The following is a 17,194-nucleotide window of genomic DNA, read 5'->3' on the forward strand; positions in this document are numbered from 1 at the left end:
CACTAGACAAAAGGTGATTGACCTTTTGATACTTATCAGATTGATCATCTGGATCATTTAACACCGACTAGCAAGCATTATCAGTACATATTTACAGTTACAGATGCCTTCACCAAGTTTCTGTGGCTCTATCCCACTAAATCAACAGGAGCAGAGAAAGTTATATGCAGGGCTTTGGAGCAGAGCTGGAGCTGGAGCATGGAGCAGGTGGAGCAACAAATTTTTACTTGGAGCAGGAGCAGAGCCGGAGCATGAAAATTTGTAGTGCTCCACTGCTCAGATATATATATATATATTTATTTATTTATTTATTTAATATTTGAGACGGTGAGAATGGAAGTAACGTAAGTTGTAATGTTACAAATGTTAAGAATACAATAATTGAACTAAAAAGAAATGTGATCACAAGCACAGATGAATTTTACGTCCATTCCACATATGTCCCATGTGAAAGGTGGGAACCTTTCTCTCCAGTCTCCACTATCCCCTGACCAAGCTATTCCTTCCCCTTCGTGACCCCCCCTAGTTCTCTGAATTCTTGACAATCGCAGATGTGGAGGTAATGGGGACGGGTGCTAATAAGTAGCAGATTTTAAACTCTGCTTACAAGTGGCTTTAGTCATCAGCACAGAAATTCACCACTAGGAGCAGCACTAATATTCATTTCTTACATTTGATTTTGAGTGTGACAGTGGTTCATTTCTGTTCGCAATCAGTTTGTTATAATTGTATATCATAATTCGTAATTTGTTTGCAGAGGTAAGATTATTATTATTTGGTTATTTTGTATGCACGAATGTTTATATGTGTAATTTCTCAATTAATAACACTTAGAGATAATTATAACACTTAACACTTATTAGTAACACTTGAGATTGTTGTGATAGTACTAATCCTGCGTTTGGAAATGAATACGGAACCAGAAAAAGAAGAACAACACTTACCGTATTTTACGGACTATAAGACGCACCTTAATTTTTAAACAATTTTTAAAAAAAATACCTATAAGATGCTACGGACTATAAGACGCACCTGAATTTTGGAGGCAATTTTTCAAAGAATAAAGTGCGTCTTATAGTCCGTAAAATACGGTAAATATTTGATTACTTAAGCCATGGTATCAAACCAAAATTTAAAACCAGCACCCATAATAGACAGTTGATTTATGGAAGAAGAGCTTAAAGAGATATTAGTATTTGAATACAATAATGGAAAGAAAATATCAGTTACATGCAAGATGGAACACATTGTAAATGGCAAATCTATACAATGCAACTTCAAGGCAAGTGGAACTAGTGTGTCAAAAAAGTTTAATCTTTGGCGTAATCATCCTGAAATTTATAAAGGGTTAGTTAAAAAGAAGGATCAACAAGACAAAGTCGCTGCAAGAAGAAAACGTAATCATGACAATTTTACCATTGCACTTTCACGTCATAAGAAATGCAGAACTGATCAACCAAAAATTGATACATATTTTACATCATCGAAGATTACAATCACTATGGATAGCAATACTTTCCACAAGGGACTTGTTGAGATGGTTTGTATGAGTATGACACCACTCATTACATTCACATTAAATAACAAAAGATTCCAAAAGATTGCTGGCAAAATAGCTCAGAAGCTTGGTGTTTCGATAGAACATGATGCTGTTCATCATTTACTAATAAGCACAGCAGAGTCTGCTCGCATCAATCTAAGACAAACTTTAAAAGGATAATTATGCTATTTAAAGCTAGATGCTGCAACCCGTGGAAATAGAAATTTTCTTGCCATCAATGTACAATTTTAAAATGAAAAAAATGAGAAAACTAAAATAAAAACATTGGATATCGTTGATACTGAAGAAAGACATAACTCTTTACATGTGAAAAATCAAATTAATTAAAGAAACTTTGAACAAATTTGAAATCAATGAAAAACAAGTACTAAGTATTTGTGTAGATAATGCAGTGAACATGACATGTGCTGTAAATAAACTTGGCTATTGTGAAAATATTTTCCAGGATAAAGATAAAAAAAACTGAAGACATCAAAGAAATGAATGCAGACATTTCGCCAAAATGGGTTAAAAATCCTTCCCTAATATTGCCAGCATGGACTAATGATAATACAAAAATGCTACTAATGAGGTGTGGGATTCACACTCTTCAACTGGCCATTTGGGATGTATTAAAGAATGAACGAATAACAAAAATATTAGGGAAAATTTGACAGGTTGTGGTAAAATTACGAACGCCAACAATTCGTAATGTTTTGCTGAAAACGTATGGTAAAACTCAACTCCTAGATACAGTAACAAGATGGGGTTATACATATGCCATGCTTGATCATATTCTTTTTTTCAAAGACTAATGCAACCGAGTAGCTGCTGCCGAGACAAAAGACCTAGAACTTAGCGAAGCAGAATGGGACGAAGTAAAACATATCAGAGCTGTTTTAGAAAAACCAAATATTTCAACAATTGCCCTTCAAGCTGCCAATCTTACTCTGGAGACGTTTATGAAAGAATGGTGTAAACTAGAAAAATGTATGGAAGAATTTGGAGAATATGTTGCATTAGGAATTCTGTCTTCCATGAAAAAACAGAAAAAGCTTATTCAAAACACACATTTTCTTGCTGGAGTGTATGTTGATTCTAGGTATAGAATCTTATTAAGTGCAGCAGAAAAACTAAAAGTGAGAGGTCTTTCAGACATCCAACAGCGAATCAAAAGGCAAACACTAATTGATTTGGCTGAAAAGCCAGCAATTGTTGAGCTGTCACAGCCAACCTGTGATATAATAAATATAGATTCAAAAGATGATTTTGAAAAAGAATTGGACAGAAGAGAAAACAGTTGTCGAATTTCCACTATACATAATAAAGATGACAACGAAATAGACAAACACGTTGAGAAAGACTTCAATACAATAGAGCAGGGATGGGCAACCTGCGGCCCCCGGGCCGCATGCGGCCCGCGTTAGTATATTGTGCGGCCCGCGTCGCACAAAATATTACAAAACAATATAACGGTCTATAAAATAAAAATTTAAAATACTAACATCTACTCGTCTGTAATCGTACTAAATACCAAGAACCCGCTTCGTATATATATTCGACACAGCTAGAGACGGCCCTTGGGTTGATTCATTTTTGCGTTTTTAAGGGGTGCTACAATTGTTTACAAATGCACGTGTACTTTTGTTGACTATCCATACGCGCTTGACCCTTTTTCAAGACTAAATGAAGCTCGAGGGAGTAATATGCATTCGTAAACAATTCTATTGCCCCTTAAAGACGCAAAAATAAACCAATCCGAGGGCCAACTCTAATTGCAAGGTATCTGGTAATTTAACCCGACTTCACACGATACTTCATATTGAGCTGTAAAGTTTTACCAACGCTTTGTATCGTTGCATTTAATTTTTTGGTATTTTCTACATTTTTACTATTAATCTACTGTGGTTTGTCCGAATTATAGAAAAAGGTATGTTAAATATTTGAAATTTTACGAAAATAGAATTTTTAATGTGGAATTTCGAATTTTAAATATCCAAGTTAGAATTTCTGTTTAATAATAAATGTTACTATTAATTTCCAAAATTGAAATTAAAAATGTTTGAACTATAGAATTATTAATATTTTAAGAACAATTTAGACTTAGAACTGGACAGTAATAAAATACAAAACCCACATATGAAAACGTTTCAACTTTGCATTATTTTCAATGCTAAAACTGTCCTTGAGGTTCGCACGTGGTTTTGTACAATAAAAGCTCGATATAACAAACGGTTGCTGATGTCGGTCTGGCCAAAAGTAAAAGAAAATTATTAAAAAAAAAAAAAAAACTCATTCCTTGTAACGGACTCCTGCTACTTCGGATTATTTTTTAGTCCTCGCAGACCATGGTTCTTACGGACTTTTTAGTCGCCGTTTCATTTAGTCAAGTCATTGTTTTACAGTCACTTCTCGAGTTACGATCACCTCGTCCGAAGTTGCGGAACCGAATCCCGTCGTAAGTCGAGAAGTGACTAGTTATTTCCCCATAGTCGTAGTTTTATTCATTTTATTTGACAAAAGTAAACGCAAAATTAATATAAAGTTTATTTTAATTATTTTTTCGGTGTAGATTTTCACCTTACATGCAGTTTTGGTTTTGTTTTCTGATCGACTTGTTTTTGGACTGCAACTTGAAAAATTTGCAAATCTATAAATTCCCACTGTCGTCTGTCTGTCTTTCCTTAAACTAGGGGCAGGAGGCCCCAATTAACTATTTACGAACTTCCGGTTCAAAACCGAAGTCACGTTATTTCAATTCAAAAATTTCCCCCGAAAGGAGTTAGATAAATGACTGGCACTACTAATTTGAGGCGGAGAACATATACCTTAAAAATTAGATTAATTAAAAATGTGATTAAAAATTGCAGCCCAGCATTGTTTAGTTTTGGTTTCATTTCGCCATGAGTGATGCGTCGTGGATTTCAATTGTTTGTAAAGCGAAGATATGGATCATAAAAGAAGACGATAAGCTTTAGATTTAATACAAAAAATAGATATATTTCGTTAGATTTAAGATGGAAAATATCAAGATGAAGTTGGTAAAGAAATGTCTGGGAATAAATAGACAACTTCAGACATTTCGATAGAGAGAGAAAAATAACAGACTTTTCTTAAATATGACAGTTCTACTAAAACTAAAAAGTCTTTTACTTTGTCTGATATAATTTAGGCTGCGTAATAGGGTAACATTTTAAATTAAGAAAAGTACAGCAGTAGTAGCCGTTTTTACTCTTCGTTTTTTGCTTTAATCTAACAATATTTTTTTTTATGTAGACAATTTTGATACAGGTGGTAATTAGTCTAAAGTTGAAAATCAATTTAATCAAGATCCCGTTCTAACGTGATTCTACTATATAATAATATACTGTTCGATATAACGGACGAGTCCGTAGTAATGAGTTATCGCGATAAAATGGACTTTCATTGTGATGAACCAATATCTTCAATTCCATAGTAGTTTGTTACATCGAGCTTTTACTATATTTATTAGTGCAGTATTTTATTCATTTTATTTATCCTCAATTTATAGATGTCAACAAGAAAGAAAAGAAAAATTGAAGATGAAAATCGAATTTATAATGAGTCGTGGAAATATGATTACTTTTTCATTCATTATGAAAAAAATCTTGTTTGTTTAATTTGTTCGGAAAGTATTGCAGTTTTTAAGGAATATAACGTTAAAAGGCATTACACCACTAAACATTCCAATAAATACGACCAGTTTACTGGAGACTTAAGAAAACAGAAAGTGGAAAAACTGATGAAAGCCGTAACCTCCCAGCAAGCATTCTTAATGAAAACAAATAATGAATCTGAATCCGTTACAAAAGCCAGTTATGAAATTTGTAATCTATTGGCAAAAACTCTTCATTGTTATTCTGATGGAATGTTTATAAAGCAATGTATTGAAAAAGCAGTTGAAATTATATGTCCTGATCAGAAGAAGATTTTTTCTAATATTAGTTTATCTCGACGAACAGTTGCGAGAAGAATCGATGAAATGGCAGATAATGTTGACGAATCATTAAAAAAACGAGTAAAAGCCTTTGAATATTTTTCCATTTGTTTGGATGAATCCACCGACATAACAGATACGGTTCAACTTGCAATTTTCATTCGAGGCGTTGATTCAGAATTAAACATTACTGAAGAATTTTTAGATTTAGTTGGGCTAAAAGGAAATACTACAGGAGAAATTATGTACGGGGCTTTAGAAAAAACCTTAGATAAAAATGAACTCTCACTATTAAAACTGAGTGGAATTACAACTGATGGCGCCCAGTCTTTCAGAGGAGAGCGACGCGGTTTAATTGGTATTCTCTCGAATAAATTAGCACAAAACGAAAATCCAAATGATTTATTTATTTGCCATTGTGTTTTGCACGTGGAGAATTTATGCGCTAAGAAAATTAATATGGAACATGTTATGGATATAGTAGTATCCACAGTGAACTTTCTGAGAGGTCGTGCATTGAACCATCGTCAATTTAAAGAATTTTTGTCTGATATTGATGCTGAAAATAATGACGTTGTTTATTTTACTGACGTCAGATGGTTAAGCAAATCTTCAGTTTTACAAAGATTTTACAATCTCTTACCAGAAATAAAATTATTTATGGAAATGAAAGGAAAACCTGTTAAAGAACTTTCAGACTGCGAATGGCTGACAGATCTTGCGTTTTTTGTCGATATTACAATGCATTTGTCAGAATTAAATATAAAAATGCAAGGAAAAAATCTTATCATATCTGAATTTATAACCTTTATAAAAGCATTTATATCCAAGCTCAAATTATGGAGCACGCAATTGCGTAACAAAAATTGTCACTTTTTCCCCACTTTATTAGAACGCACCGAACCTAAAAATTATTTTAAATATGCAGAGAAAGTCGAAGAACTAGAACAAGAATTTAAAAATAGATTCGAAAAATTTCTTAGCCGAGAAAACGAAATACGAATAATTACGGCACCTTTTTCAGTAAACATAGAAAACGTACCAAATGAACTTCAATTGGAGTTAATAGACTTGCAAAGTAATTTAGATTTGAAAGATACTTTTAAAGAAAAAAATTTGGTAGATTTTTATAAAACTTTTATCAAAGAAAATCAATTTCCTAACTTAAGAAAGTATGCGGCAAAAATTCTGTCCTTATTTTGTACAACTTACGTATGCGAACAGTTTTTTTCTGCAATGAATTTAGTGAAAAGTAAAACAAGAAATCGGCTAACAGACTCTCATCTAAAAAATAATTTAAAATTAGCAATGACAAATATTCAGCCAAATATATCTGATATATTACATTCGCATCAATTCCAGCAGTCACATTAAGTACAGTATACCTATGTTAATTTATGAATAAATATTTGTGATTTACCCGTATTTTTTATTTTTTTCTTATGTGCGGCCCGCGTTAATTCAGAAGTTTCAAATGTGGCCCTTACATAGAAAAAGGTTGCCCATCCCTGCAATAGAGGACCTGTGGGGAGATTAAAGGTTAATATATTCAAAGTCCATTGACCATTATCCGGAATGCATCAGAAAAGCATGCAGAGTCGCTTCAAGCATGCCAACTTCTCAAGCAAGTGTTGAGCATCTATTTTCCGGATTAAGATTGCTTTTACGTGATAATAGGCAATCAATGAAGGATGATTTGCTGTCTGCCATTTTATTTATTAAAATCAACGAATAAATTTTAGGTTATATGTTAATTTTTTTAATAATAAATTAGTTATAAAAAAAAACCTTGTTTATTTACATGTACTTATATATCAAAGAAAAACTTAGTGTAATTTCTATAAGAATATTTTAACTGGAGCATGGAGCAGAGCTGGAGCAAATACTTTGATGCCAGAGCAGAGCAACTCAAAAATATGGTTGCTCCAAAGCCCTGGTTATAAGTCAATTGAAAAATCAGGCAATTGTATTTGATAACCCTAAGCGAATTGTGTTCAACTCTGAATCAGCATTTATATAAAGTGCCTTTAAAAATTATTGAGAGCAAGAAAACATTGTGCATATTCGAATTACTACAAGCATTACAAGAGCCAATAGACAGATGGAGAGAATGCATTATCATTTTGTTGCTTACTAAACTGTCTGCACCAAAGCTTGAAGAATGGTATAAGCACATTGATCTGGCAATGAAATACATCAATTCTTTGTATAACTGAAATATTGATAGGTGTGCTTTTGAATTGTTTGGTACCAAAATGCATTTGAAGAAAAACCTCAAACTACGAGAACTGATTGAGAAAGAAATTCTGTGCTTTGAGGAAGAAAGGGATAAAATTAGAGCAATGGCAAAGTGAACATTAACAAACTGCAAGCAGAGAACAGGAAAACATTTAACAAGAAAAGGAAATGCCCCACCAAATTCTTAGTCAATGCTCTTGTAGCTATAAAGAGAATGCAGTATGGGCCCAACTTAAAATATCCACCCAAGTTCTTAGTCATACAGAATCATAAAAGTTTTAAGAAATGACAGATATTTAGTTGAGAAGGTAGGTGATCATGAAGGACCAATGCAGATGTCTACTTCTGCAGACATGAAAGCACGAGTCAGTTCAACTAACAAAGTTTTTGACCGGTCAGATGAGGACATTGGGGATAATGTCAGCAATCAGAATGGCTGAATGTGGGGGTTAGATGAGTCAAATTCCTGAACTGTTAAGAAAATAAACAAGGAGTTGCAGAGAAGACAAGGAAGAACAAAAGAGGGAGACGAGGTAGGGGAGATGAGTTGGAGAATGCACGACAAAGAGTAAAAACATTACAGACACCAGAACATTATCATTCTATCCATAATTTGAAGATGGTTACGAATACTAGATTATTATTGTCCTTTCTATTTCTATCACTATTCCTATATGTAATTATTAATTTTATTAAATTTACTAAATGTTATTAGGGGACGATGCCGAGAAAAGGCGGAAAAACCACCGAGATACACGAAGGAGAGGAGGAAAATGCGAGAGAGCCATACGAGTGGTACAAGTAGTTCCCAAGTATACTCCACAAACTGGAGCTTATTTAAAATATAATGATGGATTTCTTGGATCAGTTTTATTACAGGCAGAAAGATATGATGATGATAATTAATATATACCGTATTTTACGGACTATAAGACGCACTTTTTTCTTCGAAAAATTGCCTCTAAAATTCAGGTGCGCCTTATAGTCCGTAGCGTCTTATAGGTATTTTTTTAAAAAAACTTGCTTAAAAATTAAGGTGCATCTTATAGTCTGTAGCATCTTACAGTCCGTAAAATACGGTATGTATTTAAGATGTTTTAGTAGTTTGCAATGATTCTATATATCAGTATTTTAATTTCTTAGTTCAAACATAACATTGAATAAGCAGTTATTTCTTTAGATTATTAAAATAGTGCATTACTTAAAAAGCCATTAAATAAAATTTTAGCGTACTAATCATTTATCAGGAAATGATGATAGAAATTTATTTTAACAGAACTATAGAAAATGATACTGAACCAACAGAACCAACCACCAACCACATTGACAGTACAGACTGTATCTACATTTCTGATAATTTCACAAAAAGACTCTGTTGTAAGTGAAATTGTACACTATTTAAAATTTATAACAAACAACTGTAGTAGATAATAACAATTATTGTTGTTATTAGAGATCAGACATCTGAAAACAACATGTCTGAAATCAGCCCCTGTAAGAAAAACAAAAAACATTAAAAAAAAATGAGGATATGTTGTGTACCTCAAAGCCTGTTATTGGTGTGTTAACTGCACACCAGTAACAGGCTTTGAAGTACGTAACTGATTACATTCCGGTGTTGGATAAAGTGAAGTTATGAGGACATGTTGATGTTGCACTAAACTTTTATTGCAAAATCCAAACTTATAACCGAAATGGAAAAAGAAGACAGAATTGACTATTTCTGTGTAAGTCTGAACATTAAGACTACAAGAACTTAGTAAAAAAGATAGACATCATGCCATGAAAATTATCGAGTTAATGATGCTCAAATTAGAAGAAAAAAAGGAATATTTAAAAGAATAAAAAATTTTATATATACAAAAAGTTGTTAATCATTTATTTTTCATTTTTACACTATAAAATTTACATAACAGGCTTTTTAGAATAAAACTCTTGATATACACAGCTATTTTGCCATTTCACAGCATCTTCATAATAATCAAACATCTTTACTACACCCAATACATGTAAAGCTATCCACCAACCAATTATTAAATTTATTAAGAGACGGCGCCTAACGTCTACCTCTAATGTCAAATTGTCTATTGATTATTATTATTATAGCCATTTCTCGCCCGATTATATTCGGCTTTGGTTGGTGGATATCTTCAGAATATATTCAGGAAATTCTATGTCCAAGATCAGAAGACAGAAAATATATGAAATCTTGTACAAAGTGCACAAAATACATTTGCCCTAGACATACCTTGAAAGAGGAACGCTGTATTGTTAGAACATATAAATTTAAATTAATTGCATTTGGTACAATAATTATTTTCAACAATAAAAACTGTCTAAAAGTTGAGTTATTTTAAAAATCCAAAGTTACAGAAACAAACATATCAATAAAAAAATATATCAGTTTGATATCAACTTCTAACCCCCCTCATCCATAATGCATACATTTTATTTAGAGTTGGGGTTACAGACTACTCTCATCTGGGTTTTCACGGTACACTTTTAGCATCCGGACGAGACTGTTAAACAGTAAATTAAGAAATAAATAGTTAACGACGTGTAGATAATCTAAAATAATAATGTACCATTCATAGTTTTAACTTCATTTATATCTCGTGCCAAGAATATCTGACACCTACCGTATAGTTTTTGTTCGGTGGATGTCGATAATCATCATTTTCCAATAGTAACGTAAAAGAATTAAATTCAACATCAAACAAATTACAATACACAACCTTAATATCATTAATTAATGCCCTATGGGCCTTGGTGATTATGTTGAAAAGTAGTGCCTGGATTGTACATTCACACAAATAAAACTTTTTGGCCTGTACGTTTCACACTTAATTTTGGTACAAATGCAACTTACTTTTTAACTCGCCCTCATATAATTTAATAGTAGTATTAGTTAAAATCCTGTAACAAATTAAATAAAGTATAATTATAACTAAAACAATCAGAATGATCACGAAAAAACACTTTCTTCAAAGGATAACTATCCTGAAAAAAAAAAAAAAAAAAAAAAAAAAAGCATATCTGAAGTTGCCATAAACTACTAAATTAAATGGCTATGATCTTGAAATCCACGAGATCTGGATTAATTGGTAGCTCATATTTTCACCACATTCAAACAGCTCTGTAGAAAATCCATATCCAAAATATAAAAAACATGGCCAACTCAATGCTTACTAGAATTAGTTTGCAATTTCTGATATAACATTTTAAACAAATCTGATGGTAACAGATCAGTCTCTTTTTTTAAATAAGTTAAACATTCTTATAAAATGAAAATAATATAAATCTTATAAAATGGAATAGATCTAAATGTATGTAAGATTTATATCATGCCCATTTTATAGTTTTTATAGTATAGATTTAGGTAACTGGTGAATAGCTCCCTACTGGATGATCAAATGAAAAATGTATGGTTTCTTGTCTGCTTCATTTTTAGTCAGTTTGTAAATTAGAAATAACTGAATTATAGGCTTTAATAAACTTCCAATTATTATTATTATTATATCCCATTATTATTATTATTATTATTATTATTATTATTGGACACTAGACCACAAACTACTTAATTTCAAATATACAGAAAAATTTGGCAATACATCAAAGGAACCAATAAAAGTTTCTACGAAAAACAGATTTTGCGATAATCTTCATATAAGATTACGGGAATTATACAAATAAAGATAGACACGAGGTATTGAAAAATACTAAATTATTTGTTTGAAACAAGAAATACATAAACAACACAATAAGTAAATAATTTAGCATATACTTTTAAAATAAACCATGTATATAAATCATTACTTCGATATATACAAAACAATTTTTAAAAGATATTTTTACATCATAAAAATTTAACGAAGACCTCGATATACACAGCTATCCTGCCATTCCACAGTACCTTTGGTACCTAAATATTGGGCAAGTTTGTTGCATAGCACTTTTGCATCACTGCTATAAGTGTTAGATCCTTGCCTACTACATTTACGTAAATGTTTCTGCTCGTCACACCCACGCCCCGGATCGACCAAACGAGCCAAATCTTCTATGTCGACAAAATTCGTCGGACAGTACATAGTGCTGCTTTCGATTAAAAAATTACGTAGTACAATGGAAGCAGGAACAATCTTCGGCAAGGTTACATTTTCGTGTAATTTCAGAGATGGTTAAAATATTCTAAAATGTAATAGTAAAATACCAAATGCATTTTTAACATCACATCGAGCTCGACTCAAACGATAGTTAAAAATACGCTCCGAGAGACAGAAATTAGATTTACGAGGGTACGGTCTCGTTATATTTCTTCATAAGGGGAATGCTTCGTCTGCCCACAAAGTAATAGGGAAAAGTTTGGCAAATTCGCATCTTTGGGAAGTCTTTGGCATCATAAATTGTCCGATTTATTATTTTTTTACCTAATGTACACTTCTGAAAAACTCCTCCATTACTCTTACTTCCATAATGTCCAAAATAAAGATACGAATCTGTAATGACCAAATTTCAGAAAATCCATAGCAGTACAAGATGTGTAGAAAAATACAAACGTCTCATTTTCCATCAAATATTTTACCTAAAATGACCTGTAAAACAAAGGAATAATTCCGAAAAATTTCTTTTTTGGACAATTTGGAAACTTAACTTAATCGTGCATCAATTTTATTGCAGCATTTATTTCTTTTGTAATTATAATTATTCTCTTGTAATGTTTAAAACGTACAGGAAAACCTCTAATCCAGAATCAGTCTATGTCGAACCAGATTATCGATCCCGGCAAACATCTCAGAAAATATAACATATTTTCTCACTTCTAGAGTCGAACGTCGTTTCGCGTAACTTGCCGTCGTCTCTCCCAAGGCATCGACCCACCCGTCCGGTTCCGCAATTCCTCTCGGGGCACTGCCCGACAAACTATCTTTAACGTAACCGAACGAGCGGACCAAAGACGGCCCGTTTCATTCAAAACGAGTTGCAGTCAGTCTGCACCAAAGCTTCCTTACCAAAAACACATGTGGGGGCCGCAATTTTGCAAGCAAACCTGCCGGACCCGACAGGAACGACGACGCCACGAAGAGCGGAAACGACTCTACGACTCGGAGCGGATGGGACCAGCACGGCCCGAAGCATCTCAAGACCTCGGAATCGACGCCACAATTTCAACGCAGGGCGGGCCAACAAATTCCATCCACACTCGTACACGGTCGAAACACGACCGATGAATGTAACGCGCAACTCGGTGCAACACACCTTGTACATTTTGACCGGGAAAGCCAAATTATCGGATCGAACAGTCGGGAAAATTTTACGCTTAAACAAATCAAAGAGAGTAAACTGCGAACTCCGAACCAGGCATTGCCTGCCCTCCGTAAGCATAAGACTGCCCTATACAAGAAAAAAAGTAAAAACACCACGCTTTTATACACGACCCTTTGCAAGAAGTTCTCCACAAAAGATGGGTTTTTACCAGGCATCGGCACACCGCATCGGTGCACACGAAAACCGAAAAGCATGAAGATCCTCTCCGCGCGTAGCCGCGAGCTTCGGTTCCGGCAATTCCAGAACCGAAGCACCCACACTGGGGTGGGCCATTCCCAAAACCCCTAAAACTATAACCGTGGAAAAAATCCACAAACAGTCAAAGCCGCCATAGGCGCACGGACTAAATAAGTACACGCGCGTTTATTTAGGCGCACGGACTAAATAAACGCGCTTTAGGGCAGCGTTTATTTAGTCCGTGCGCCATCGGCTCGGTCATCGCCGATGACCGAGCGACGCGACCGGCGATGGCGCGCCACCCGATTTCGGGGGTCGCATCTGGCGAAAGGTCACACGCGGCGATACGGTTCCTTCGAATATTTTGCTCCCGCCAGTACGGTCTTCGGCTCCGATAAGAACCCAACCGTCTCATTCGAAGACGCGACTGTACCAAAACGCTTCGGTCCTTTCCACTTCCCCGACCTTCCAGACTTTTCCACCTTCGAAAATGCCGCCGACTAAAACCGAATCGACTGGCCGAAACATCACGGTCCGTTCGTTGGTCGCGCCGGCTTAGTTACCGCCAAAATGCCTGAGATTAAAGATAAAATTCCACTCAATACTCACATTCCAACCGTCCGTCTATGGCTGCCGCCGACATGCGAAAATTCTCGTTTTAAAAACCGAAAGCCAGTGGCGGGAACGCTGTTTCCGTTTCGCAGGCGTGTTGCCATCTCTGTTTCTTCAAAATAAAAAGATACGGGCTCGAAAAACACTAAAATAAAAAGAATTTTTACGTTTTAAAAACGACGAAAAATAACGCCCCGAATTAAACTAAATTAAAATATTACTTGCCATGCATCGAAAAAATCGGCGTAATTTTGAAGTGGATTTTATTCCATTCGATATTATTTACGAAAAAACGAGAAATAAATCCGGATGACGAAAACAATCGTCTATTGGTGGCCGAGCTCTTAACTCTTTTTGCCCTGTGGGCACTAACAAAGCCTGTTTTAGAAAGCCCATTATGGGTTTGGCCAGGTCTACAAAGGCGGCCGGGTGGTGAGGGACGGGGCTCGAAATATCCGGAAGGACCACTCGGCGCAAAAATTCCTGGGGATTTTTCCACCCGTCTGGATTCGATTCCGGGTCCTCCAGAGCAGTAGGCTGCCACTTTGACCGCTCGGCCATCCGGCCGTCTGCCGAACGCCGGTGGTCGGTGGAGGGTTGGCGCCCGGCCACGGGAAGTTTTTTGGGTTTTCTTGGCGTTTGTAACACGTAAACGGAGAGCGTTTTCCCATAGAAAGTCCTCCCGGGAGACGTTTTCCTCGGCGGATCGCTCACCCGTCGTGTTGCCGTAATCGGATAAACCAAACGGAGGAAAAACAAAAATTCGGTTAGCCTAGATCACGGGTATCGAACTCAAACGCAGCGAAGGGCCAGTCACATTGATGTAAATTGGATGCGGGCTGTATTCGATATTATTCCGTGAACAAAAATTTATTGTAATTTAAAAATAGGCTCTAATAAAGGTTCTTTAGTTGCGGGGCCTTTACGACTTACGTAAACAGTTAGACGTTTGAATTTTTCTGTTTTAGTTCTCGCAAGATGTTAGAAATATAAATTTGAAAAAATCATCGAGACCGCGTGCCCGATACGAAACCTTACTGGTTTAGATCGTACCGACGCGTAGATTTTGACAAAGGGAAAGAAGTAGTGAAATGCCTCCGTCTTTAAGGATTCAGCATTTATCGGAAAACATTTTTCAAAAGTGATACTTACCAATAATAAATATTATTATGAGACAATGAGGGGTGGATTTTGTAATACAGTAATTAATATAAACACTAAAATAGTGTAGTTAATATTACGAGATAATCTAGATGCATTCGTTAAGCACTTACTATTCAGAACTTTTTTTTAACTTTTTCCGTTCTGTGAGCACTACGAGGGCCTTTTTTTAACAAGCCCATTACGAGTTCGGCCGAGTGCTGAGAGACGGAACCCTACATATTCGGACGGACCATCCCGAAAAATTCCTGAGATTTTTCGACCCGTCCTGGGTCCCCCAGAACGGTAGGCTGTTACCTTGACCACTCGGTCATCCGGCCGTAACTATCGAGACCTTAATGGACAATTATTGCTTTCAGAAAGATGTTTTTTTAATAACGTACTTGTTTTTACAATATTCATTTTGGCCAAATTTCTAGTTTGGCCCTCTTCGGTTCTCCTGTAAATTAAAGTTACAATTGTAAATTCTTCTAAGCGGTAATTTTACAAAATTATTTTGGTACTAGAAATTCTCCCGTCTAGCGTGAAGGGATATTTTCTTTTGAAAAAATAGAGATTGAATTGACAAAGGCTTTACAGTCGAGCTTGACGTTGTTCTGTCTCTCTATCGTATCGGGATTAATTAATATAGAGGTTATTGCATAGGCGCTTATTCTTCAGACCGTTTTTTTCGACCATACAAAATTATTCGCGAAGAACTGGAAAATGCCTTCCGGGCGGTCTTTTTAGGGCAGCGTTTCTCAACCTGGGGGTCGTGGGTGAAACCATAATTTAAATAACTGTCATTGTACAACCTTGTCTTTTTACCAGTCGATTCACTGGATGTAGATTCACTTTGTTTTTTCACAAATTTATCCATTTCGCGTCAGAAATTTTAAAAAACATTCAGTTTCACTGTTGACCGCACACTAAAATAGAAGCACCAGACGCACGCTTTGCATTTGAAACTTAACTGAAGTGATGCAATCGCCAGCGCCTCTTTTATACTAGTGACAGCACGACTTGTTCAAACGCTTCCATATGCATGTTCAAACATGCTCTCGCAGCGAGTATTACTGAAGGAAATCAAATTACAAAGAGTTCATACCCGTCGCTATAAGCGCAGCGACATAAAATAATAGGAATAGTTGTAGTACATTTTTTATACTCGCGGTATTTTCTTAATATATAAAATTAGTGCAATGTGATTATATAATATTTAAAAAAAATTACATTTATAATTACAGTCAAAATTCAATTGGTAGTAGTAAGGCTTACTGTTATTATTCGTTTGGGTCGTGAGATATTAATTTTATTTATATTTACTATTTGGGGATCGCGGAGCTAAGAAGGTTGAGATCGTGGGGTCGTGAAGGTTGAGATCGTTGTTTTAGGGTAACTGTTCCCTATTTAGGCTAGAAAATCCGGAAAACTCCATGAAGCTACCCAGTCCCGGACTCACGACCAGTGTTCGGGGAACGTAACCGCAGTGTCACTGGTGGGCTTGACCTTTTGATACCTTTTCTGTAGCCCTCGACACAGCCATTCGTACTCGATGTTGCTGGAGTCGGAGTTCGGGAGCCTCCGTTGTTCTTTTTCTTTTAGATTTATTAGTTACCGATCAATTTTACGCTTTTCCCTAGGCCAGGGCTTCCCAAACTGTGCGTCGCGACGCCCTGGGGGCGGCGCGGCGCTATCCTAGGGGAGTCGCGAAACGATACCCACAGGTCGCCTGCATGCGACGTAATGAATGAGTGCGCGGCGCATGCATCTCATCACCCTGCGCTTCCATTTTCCCGCTCTTTTGTTCAGTCTTTTGTTTTCGTCGATTACAAGCGTTGATAAATCAGTGTTTTGATTTCAAGTGTGTTGTATTTAATTTACGCATCGTAAAATGGATAACTTTATTCAAATAAATAGAAAACGTGTCGAAGATTCGGGAAAGAGTATAAAGAAAACTGTAAAAATACGAAAAAAGTACAGAAAATATGATGACCAATATTTAGATTTTGGATCTAGCTACGTTAGCAAAGGAAATGTGAAACTATCCCAATGTGTTGTTTGTCATAAAGTGCTGGCAGCCGAAAGTATGCTTCCTAGTAAATTGAAACGTTATTTAGAAACAATTCACAGTAATTTACAAGAAAAACCGCGAGATTTTTTTCTAAGAAAATTGCGAGAACTGAAAAATCAGTCGACATCCT

At 35.4% G+C, this 17,194-nt stretch overlaps 1 pseudogene; it reads left to right on the top strand.

Moving 5' to 3' along the window:
- Positions 1-5,072: 5,072 nt before the first annotated feature.
- On the top strand, positions 5,073-6,872 carry LOC136978010 (general transcription factor II-I repeat domain-containing protein 2B pseudogene; annotated as a pseudogene).
- The last annotated feature ends 10,322 nt before the right edge of the window (positions 6,873-17,194 follow it).

The sequence above is a fragment of the Centruroides vittatus genome, unplaced genomic scaffold (genome assembly GCF_030686945.1).
Source record: "Centruroides vittatus isolate TY-2023 unplaced genomic scaffold, ASM3068694v2 contig_113, whole genome shotgun sequence".
Lineage (NCBI taxonomy): Eukaryota > Metazoa > Arthropoda > Arachnida > Scorpiones > Buthidae > Centruroides > Centruroides vittatus.